The sequence below is a fragment of the Oncorhynchus mykiss genome, chromosome 10 (genome assembly GCF_013265735.2).
Source record: "Oncorhynchus mykiss isolate Arlee chromosome 10, USDA_OmykA_1.1, whole genome shotgun sequence".
NCBI lineage: Eukaryota > Metazoa > Chordata > Actinopteri > Salmoniformes > Salmonidae > Oncorhynchus > Oncorhynchus mykiss.
This window is the reverse complement of record NC_048574.1, coordinates 16124475-16135066: the sequence shown is the minus strand read 5'-3', so window position 1 is coordinate 16135066 and position 10592 is coordinate 16124475.

Sequence of the window (10592 nt, the reverse complement as noted above, 5' to 3'; positions counted from 1 at the left end):
GGAGTCGCAATTCAACGTATTACAAAAAGAAAACCAGCCCTGTCGTGGACACAGATGCTTGGTCCCAAACAAACTAAACAACTTCTTTGCTCGCTTTGAGGACAATACAGTGCCACTAACATGGCCCGCTACCAAAACCTGTGGGTTCCCCTTCACCGCAGCCAACGTGAGTAAAACATTTAAACGTGTTAACCCTCGCAAGGCTGCTGGCCCAGATGTCATCCCTAGCCATGTCCTCAGAGCATGCGCAGACCAGCTGGCTGGTGTGTTTACGGACATATTCCATCAATCCCTAATCAATCCATATCCCAGTCTGCTGTTCCCACATGCTTCAAGAGGGCCACTATTGTTCCTGTTCCCAAGAAAGCAAAGGTAACTGAGCTAAACGACTATCGCCCTGTAGCACTCACTTCCTTCATCATGAAGTCGCATTAACATCTGCTAACCATGTGTATGTGACCAATAAAATTTGATTTGATTTGACCTGCTCATTAGTTCGCTAGCTAGCTAATGTTAGCTTACTAACTAAGCCACAGTCACACGCGTAAGTAATATGAATGGAATTGGGTGGTAAGTGCAGCACAATGAACACAACAATAAATGCTTCATCAAGATAGCTATCTAGCAAGATGATGAAGAAATTATTTGTATACAGTACCAGTAAAAGGTTTGGTTAAAAAAGTTTATTTTGTCAAAAGTAAAACGTTTATTTTGACTGTTTTCTACTTTGTAGAATAATAGTGAAGACATCAAAACTATGAAAGTTTTCATGCAGTCACCAAAAAAGTGTTTAAAAATATTTTAAGTAGCCACCCTTTACCTTGATGACAGCTTTTCACACTCTTGGCATTCTCTCAACCAGCTTCATGAGGAATGCTTTTCCAACAGTATTGAAGGAGTTCCCACATGTGCTGAGCACTTGTTGGCTGCTTTTCCTTCACTCTGCGGTCCAACTCATCCCAAACCATCTTTATTGGGTTGAGGTCGGGTGATTGTGAGGCCAGGTCATCTGCTGCAGCACTCCATCACTCTCCTTCTTGGTCAAATAGCCCTTACACAGCCTGGAGGTGTGTTTTGGGTCATTGTCCTGTTGAAAAACAAATGATAGTCCCACTAAGTGCAACCCAGATGGGATGGTGTATCGCTGCAGAATGCTGTGGTAGCCATGCTGGTTAAGTGTGCCTTGTGTTCTAAGTAAATCACTGACAGTGTCACCAGCAAAGCACCCCCACACCATCACACCTCCTCCTCCATACTTCATGGTGGGAACCAGACATGCAGAGATAATCCGTTCACCTACTCTGCGTCTCACAAAGACACGGTTGTTGTAACCAAAACTCTCACATTTGGACTCATCAGATCAAGGTACAGATTTCCACCAGTCTAATGTCCAATGATCGTGTTTCTTGGCCCAAGCAAGTCTCTTCTTATTATTGGTGTCCTGTAGTAGAGATTTATTTGCAGCAACTGAACCATGAAGGCCTGATTCACGCGGTCTCCTCTGAACAGTTGTGTCTGTTATATGTACTCTGTGAAGTATTTATTTGGGCTGCAATTTCTGAGGCTGGTAACTCTAATGAACTTATCCTCTGCAGCAGAGGTAACTCTGGGTCTTCCTTTTCTGTGGCAGTCCTCATGAGAGCCAGTTTCATTATAAGCGCTTGATGGTTTTTGCGACTGCACTTGAAGAAACTTTCAAAGTTCTAGAAATTTTCCATATTAAAGTAATGATGGACTGTCATTTCTCTTTGCTTATTTGAGCTCTTCTTGCCATAATATAGAAAATAAAGAAAAACCCTTGAATGAGTAGGTGTGTCCAAACATTTTACTGGTACTGTAATTCACTCTCCATTATCCTATACTACCAGTGCCAGTTCGCTTGCTTATGTCATGACGTTGCCCTCTTTGGAGATAGAGAGTACCATCCCTCTCTCTCTGCACCATCCCTCTCTCTCTCTCACCACCTCTCTCTCTTCCCCCTACCAACAGGCTCTGTTAGGCAGGTCATAAATTCCTAGAGGAGTTCTCTCCTCATTGCCAGAGTGTAAGAGAGAGTGAGTTTTCATAGAGAGAACAAAGGAACTTCTTCCACATCACAGAACTTCAGAACTGAACAATATTCATGTTCTGGAGAATGTATGAATGGTCGGTGAAGTAGCCAGCTACGAACTGGTCCGTTTTGCACAATTTGGTGACCTCAGGAAAGACAATACAGCCACATTACCATAACTCTATTTATACAAGAGTCTCAGTTGTGAGGCTTGCATCTAATTGTTGTATAAAATTAATGAGTAAAGATGAAACTATTTGTGAAATTATGTAATGTGATTTTAACATACACTGTCTGGAACATCGACCTCTTCACTTGGTTTTCAATGGAGCCTCACTCCTTCTTTCTTCTTTCTTTCTCTCTCTCTCTATTTCTCTCTTTCTTTCTCGTTCTCTCCCTCTTCCTCTCTCTCGCCCGTTCTCTCCCAGAGGTTGCCTAATTTTTATATCTTCGTTGCCATGGAGTGCTTTTATATTTAGCCCGCTTCTGGTGGAGGGACCTGTGGTTTCCTTGTCTGCTAGGATTTAAAGTTCAGAGGCGATGTGCTTTGCAGGTGCTGCTCTCTCTGCAGCATGGACAGCAGCTCTCACCCACTGTTTAGACTCCTGTGACAGCCCAGTTGATCTGTGTTGTTTACAGACGAAACAGTAACAGCACAATGAGCCTACTGTGAAAGCAGCATTGTGAAATGTTGTGAAAGACGCCACAAAAATCAATTTCAGCACGAGGTCATGTAAGATCTGGATCTCTGTCAGTAGTAGGCCTATTTTACAGGAGGTTGGTGACACCTTAATTGGGGAGGATGGGCTCGTGGTCATGGCTCGAGTGGAATGGTATCAAACACATGGTTTGATGCCATTCCACCTGCTCCGTTCCAGCCATTATTATGAGCCTTCCTCCCCTCAGCAGCCTCCAGTGGGCCCTACTGCATGCTCTGACAACAACTGCCAACTGAGTTTTTTTTTTCTCGAAACTGACAGATTTGTCAGATTTTTCTATTTATTTTTATTTAACCTTCATTTATCTAGGCAAGTCAATTAGGAACAAGTTCTTATTTACAATGACGGCCTACCACATCAGGACACAAGAGACACCACAACACTACATAAAGAGTGACCTTAGACAACAACAGAGCATGGTAGCAACGCAACATGACAACAACACAGCAGCAGCACAACATGGTAACAGCACAAACATGGTACAAACATTGTTCGGCACAGACAACAGCACAGAGGGCAAAAAGGTAGAGACAACCATTCATCAAGTGAAGCAGCCACAACTGTCCTAATATGGATGTCGTACGTGTAGTTGTTCCTTCAAGCTCCAAGCTCCATGTTGAGTACCACTCAGAGTTAATATACGAGATGAGAGTTGGTTGATACTTTTTTACATGTGGAGGACCACTGTAAACATAAGATTAAAGGGTTGTATTGCTACTCTTCAACTATTAAAATGGCAGTAATGCAATTGTGCTCCTTTTGTGCCTCGCAACAGAGTTTTGTTTCAGAAATAGACATCTGGGAGGTCTAGATTCAATTATTTGAGACATGCTTGAACATTTGTAACCCACAGTAGCCTACAAATTCTGCTTTATAAATAATGCATGAGGATGCAGTTGTCTCGTCCATCTTCAGTGTCATTTTAGCAGCAAAATTCCAAGATCCTTTGTTCTACAATGCCCTTATGCTCAAGTAGTGATTGTGTAACTGTAGCTTGTTGGAAATTGCATTGGAGTTATTGGGCGATGGTTGGAGAGCGAAGTGGAGTTGGCCTGCTGTTGTGCTGCCCACGTGAGGTCTGGTAGTGTAACTGCATCGTTACTTGAAACACGAACACAGAAATATCTAATTTACTCATGTATTCACACCCCTGAGTCAATACTTTGTAGAAGCACCTTTGGCAGCGATTACAGCTGTGAGTCTTTCTGGGTAAGTCTCTAAGAGATTTTCACAGCTGGATTGTGCAAGGTCCATTATTATTTTCTAAATTCTTCAAGTTCTGTCCAATTGGTTGTTGATCATTGCAAGACAACCCTTTCCAGGTCCTTTCAAGTAGATTTAAGTCAAAACTGTAACTCAGCCACTCAGGAACATTCACTGTTTTCTTGGTAAGCAACTTCAGAGTGGGAGCAACTTGGTAAACAACTTTAGGGCTTCTGAGTGGCGCAGCGGTCTAAGGCACTGCATCTTAGTGCTGGAGGTGTCACTGCAGAAGCTGGTTTGATTCTGGGCTGTATCACAACTGGCCGTGATTGGGAGTCCCATAGGGCGTTGCACAATTGGCCCAGCGTAGTCCGGGGCTGGGGTAGGCTGTCATTGTAAATAACAATTTGTACTTAACTGGCTTGCCTAGTTGGAAAAAAAAAAAAAAAAAAACTCCAGTGTAGATTTGGCCTTGTGTTTTAGGTTATTGTCCTGATGAAGGCAGTGGTTAATTTGTAAAACGGGAGGTGCCGGAACCAAAAGTGAGCGCAAGAGGGGGGTGACCTGGGAAGTTTTGAGGTATCGGAATGCATGAGAAAAAAATGATCACCTTTATAGTAAAGCATGCATATCATCGCATTTGTGTAGTGACAGAGCAGTAGAATAGAAGCATTTAAAGAACTTGCACATATGGGGAACATTTTTAGTGGCCAAGGGCCTGGGAAAAACGTGGCCTTTTATAAACGCATTTCATGCAATTCTACGTCATTTTACATGACTGGAGACTTTGGCAAAATATTTTTTAATAGAGCACAAATTATCAAAATGGCAGGCTACTTTGACACTGACAAACTGAAAATCTGAGATCAATGAAAACTACCTTGTCTTGCATCCCCCATCCGCCTAGGCATAGGTGTCTGGAGACAAATCGTAGGCTACAATATGAGGAGGAAATTATAGTCCTAAAAATGCTTTCCAGTTTCACTGACTCACCCAATGATGCACAGCTCATTCACTGGTGATGGCTGATGCACTCGTGCCGAAAACCTATCTCTCTCTCTCTCTCTCTTTTGTTAAACAATATTTTATAATATAAGTTGATCAAATATTTTGGTAGCCTACAGCACAGAGTCCTCGCTTTTCAGCAGAAGCCATTTGCTTTCCAACCTGTGTTTTCCCTCGATTGTATTTGAAATATTGCGAAAGGCCTGTTTTGTCTGCATGATGTTTTTTTCACTGACAGATTTGTAGGCTAATCCTTGTTATTGGGCTACAATCCACAGCTAGGCTATTTTTTTAAATAAGCTATTGATCGTCTGTCTAAATTATAGGCCTTCTCATGGTGTACAGTAGTAGGCTATTCTGAATGATTTCATTAACAGACAGCAGTAATTCAATAATTTTGGCAAATGTATTTTAATTTATCAGGGTTGCTGCAGTGCTTCATTAAGGAAAGAAATGATTAAGTGCATGAGTTGCAAGCTCATGTCTACCAGAGCAGTGAGGGAGAGGGATCATATCAATGGAATCTCATTCTAGTTATGTGAGAGATACTGGTGCGTTTCTCACACAGCCACCACCAAGCGTTGGTCTCAAACATGTTACAATGTCGCGCAAACCATAAGCCCGGCCGGCCCAACACAAATCAACTCTTAGAATATTAGGCCCAGGTTGAAAATGCACTTTTTCACATAATTGTTTTTTTTGTGGAGGTAGGAGAATTAATGAAGAGACAACTCAAATTAACTTTGATCGCTTTTTAAAATAATTTTTACATTGAAAAAAGTGAATTATTTTTCATGCCACGAGTGGTACAGGATCCAGCCAAGTAGGTTCCGGAACAAAACAGTCCAAAACAGAGAGGTGGCTCAAATTAAGCACTGACTGAAAGGTGAAAGGTGCTTCACTGGCTCAAAGGTGCTTCAACAAAGTACTGCGTAAAGGGTCTGAAGACTTATGTAAATGATATATTTTTTATAAATTTACAACAACAACAAAAAGTTTTTGCTTTGTCATTATGAGGTATTGTGTATAGATTGATGAAAACAACTAAGACTAAAATGTTAATCAATTTGTAGAATAAGGCTGTAACGTAACAAAATGTGGAAAAAGTCATGGTGTCTGAATAATTTCCCAATGCACTGTAATTGGATGGATTCACAGAAATGCTGGGTTTCTTGAGTTTCAGTGCTCTTGTTTCACATTGGGAAAGACTATGCCAGACCAGTATTCGATAAGGAGGTGTTTACTAATATCTTTGATGAAATATTACACATAAATGCAGAGTTTTACTCAATATGGGCCATTTGGGTTTGCTCCAACGTATACTATTTGATGGTGCCTGGCGGGCAAAATATTCAATAGTCCTTAAAGGAATTTCAACCCAAGGAGATAATGTACAAACACATCTGTGTTGCCACAATTAGAAGTTGCATGCATTCGTGATGAATAAAAATTATCTGGTGAATATTCATGATGAGCCATGTTCATGTATTCATTTATTTTCCTTTTTTGTGCTAGAGAGAAGTGCAATATCCTCATTTGAATGTCCCAATCTGTGGCACGTGCTCACAAAAACGTACTTGTAGTATGGTAATAAAAAAAGATATCAAAATAGTATAGTAGTCCTACACAATACTATGTAGCGTCATTCAATTATTTCTCAGCCTCTTTTCAAAATGTCTCCAAACAAGTGATTTCTACCTTTTAATTCTACTGTGCGGCTGCTTGCGTCTCAATAAAATCCAAACGTGTCTCTACAAGATTATCAACAGGGAGATAGATGCAGGAGTAACTATGCAGGAGTAATGACACAAGCAGCTTGTTGAACTGATGTACAACCAATTTGACAAAAGTGTTACATAACTGTTGTGGAGACACCACACAATGGTTGTGTAAAAAGATATGTGCACACAAATTCTCAGTTTGATCACAAAAATAAAGAGTGTATCACAACCATTGTGCCAAATGTGCTGTACATCAGTTGTACAGTACCAGTCAAAAGTGTTTCTACATTTTACAATTTTCTACATTGCAGAATAATAGAGAAGACATCAAAACTATGAAATAACACACATGGAATCATGTAGTAACCAAAAAAGTGTTAAACACATCAAAATATATTTTATATTTGAGATTCTTCAAAGTAGCCACCCTTTGCCTTGACAACAGCTTGCACAATCTTGGCATTCTCTCAACCAGATTCATGAGGTAGTCACCTGGAATGCATTTCAATTAACAGATGAGCCTTGTTAAAAGTTCATTTGTGGAATTTCTTTCCTTCTTAATGCTCAAACAGCCAATCAGTTGTGTTCTTACAAGGTAGGGGGGGTATACAACAGATCACTCTAGTTGGTGAAAACCAAGTCCATATTATGGCAAGAACAGCTCAAATAAGCAAAGAGAAATGACAGTCCAGCATTACTTTAAGACATGAAGGTCAGTTAAAATTTCAAGAACTTTGAAAGTTTCTTCAAGAGCAGTCGCAAAAACCATCAAGCGCTATGATGAAACTGGCTCTCGTGAGGACCACCACAGGAAAGGAAGACCTAGAGTTACCTCTGACGCAGAGGACAAGTTCATTAGAGTTACCAACCTCAGGAATTGAAGCCCAAATAAATGCTTCAGAGTTCAAGTAACAGACACATCTCAACATCAACTGTTCAGAGGAGACTCAGAATCAGGCCTTCATGGTAGAATTGATAATGATCTCCTGATGTGTGGTTCGTACCGTGAAGCATGGAGTAGGAGGTGTGATGTGTGGGTGTGCTTTGCTGGTTACACTGTCAGTGAGTTACTTAGAATTCAAGGCAAACTTAACCAGCATGGCTACCACAGCATTCTGCAGTGATACACCATCCCATCTGGTTTGTGCTTAGTGGCACTATCATTTGTTTTTCAAGGGCTATTTGACCAAGAAGGAGAGTGATGGAGTGCTGCGTCAGATGACCTGGCCTCCACAATCACCTGACCTCAACCCAGTTGAGATGGTTTGGGATGAGTTGGACCGCAGAGTGATGGAAAACCATCCAACAAGTGCTCCGCATAATGTGGGAACTCCTTTGAGCATTCCAGGTGAAGCTGGTTGAGAGAATGCCAAGAGTGTGAAAAGCTGTCAGTGGTTAACACTTTTTTGGTTACTACATGATTCCATATGTGTGATTTCATAGTTTTGATGTCTTCACTATTATTCTACAATGTATAAAATAAAAGAAGAAGAAAAGAAAAGAAAAACCCTTGAATGAGTAGGTGTGTCCAAACTATTGACTGGTACTGTACAACTTGAGTGTGTAATGGGCTTATTTGTTTCAGGTAGCGAATAATGTGACTTCCATGACGGCGGTAGAGGACACCATAGTCTTTTATCGAACGTTATTACTTGGCGCAGGCGAAACCACTGCACTGTAGCCCACTGCACTGTAGCATCTCTCAGACCTAGGTTGCATCTCAAATTGCACCCTATTCCCTATATAGTGCATTCCTTTTGACCACGGGGCATAGGGCTCTGGTCAATAGTGCACTATATAGGGAATAGGATGCCATTAGGGAGGCAGCCCTAGCCAGTTGCTTGTTTCCATGTTGTCACATAGCAACAGATTTGTCTCTTGAACACAGTCTGAAAACTACAGGTAGCTAATATCTTTTTGTATTTGTGTTCTATGTACACATTTTTACTAGTTTCCCAAGAGGGGAGGCCCTAACGTTTCAATTAATATCATATGGCATTTTAAATCTTTATTTTAACAGTAAACAATAATAAAAACCCATTAAATGAGAAAAAACCTTTCCGTCTATCTTGAAATATGCCATCTTATGTCACATAAGATATTGGAGAGGTAAAAATCCACAGGCTGCATGTCCGGATGATGTCAGAGAGAGTTCCGATGGTGATGTCAGAAAGAGTTCCGTAGTTTCGTCACTGTGCTCCACTCCTATTGGCTCATCTCCTCAGGCTTGGGCGGGGCAGTCTCGCGGAGGGGCGAATGGGGAGGAGTCAAAAGGGCGACGTTGAGGGATTGAGCCGTAATAGAACTCTTTCGTCTTCTGTGAGAGAGAGAGAGAGAGAGAGAGAGAGATGGTGGGTGGGTGGGTGGGTTGAGGGCAAGCATCCACTAGCGCTTGTGCTGATCTGGAAGAATTGTATAGGTACAAGCAATATCGTGGCAGCCGTTGTGCTTACACCTATCCAGGCCTCTCAGATCTACACATGTGCCTAAGCCTAAGAGCTTTCCCTGAGTGAGCCTTTGTCCCTCTTAGTTTTATCTCTGGTTCTTACCCCTGTAGCACCACCACATCATCCTGGTTGTCCCCACTGATGCAGCTTTCTGTCTGGGGGAGGCTCTGCTCATTGAAGAGGTCGTTCTCCTCCACTCCCTGGGAGCAGCGCCGCTCCCCCATCTCGCTTGCCTCGTCAGTCTGCACCACGATGGAAGGCAGCCGCCCCCTGCGGTGAATAGGGTCCTCTGCAAACGACTCTGACTCTGTGGCCATGGGAGTCAGGGTGCAGGGGAAGATCTGGGGGAGAGAGGGGTGGCAGGGAGAGAAAGGCAGGGGGAGAGAGGCAAGGGGAGAGAGGGGTGGCAGGGAGAGAGAGAGAGAGAGAGTTATTGAGTTTGTGGGTCACTTTGTCATACATAGTGAGTGAGTGAGTGAGTGAGTGAGTGAGTGAGTGAGTGAGTGAGTGAGTGAGTGAGTGAGTGAGAGTACCTGGTAGACTCTGCTCTCTCTCCTCTGCACTGGATCTGCTGAATCCACTGGAGCAGTCATCACATTCACACTGCACAGACACAAGAAGAGTGTGTTAAAACACAGCAAGATACCACCACATAGCACACAGATATCATTTAACACTATTAACACAGCCACACACACAAGAACCTACAGAGTCATGTTCCGTGCGGTTGTCGACAACATGCCTTTGATTGAATCCCGGCCATGGTTTAAAATATAATTTTGGGTAATGCAAGTTCTTGTGCTGGTAGGGGAATAACCTGTTAGGGGAATAATCTGTTAGGGGAATAACCTGTTAGGGGAATAACCTGTTAGGGGAATAATCTGTTAGGGGAATAACCTGTTAGGGGAATAACCTGTTAGGGGAATAATCTGTTAGGGGAATAACCTGTTAGGGGAATAACCTGTTAGGGGAATAACCTGTTAGGGGAATAACCTGTTAGGGGAATAATCTGTTAGGGGAATAACCTGTTAGGGGAATAACCTGTTAGGGGAATAACCTGTGTGTAAATGTAATCTGCTGCTGTATTTTTTGTGTTATCTGTGATCGGTTTGTTGGTCTTGTTTAGTTTCTTGATCATTGTACATAAACTGTATGTGTAAACATGTATACGCAGGGCCCAGCTGTCAAAGAGACCTTGGTCTCAGTCTGTGTTCCTTGTTGAAATAAAGGTATAATAAATTAATATAATTTTAATTTCATGGGTGGTCAGTCCTTGCATCCATATACAGTGCCTTGCGAAAGTATTCTGCCCCCTTGAACTTTGCGACCTTTTGCCACATTTCAGACTTCAAACATAAAGATATAAAACTGTATTTTTTTGTGAAGAATCAACAACAAGTGGGACACAATCATGAAGTGGAACGACATTTATTGGATATTTCAAACT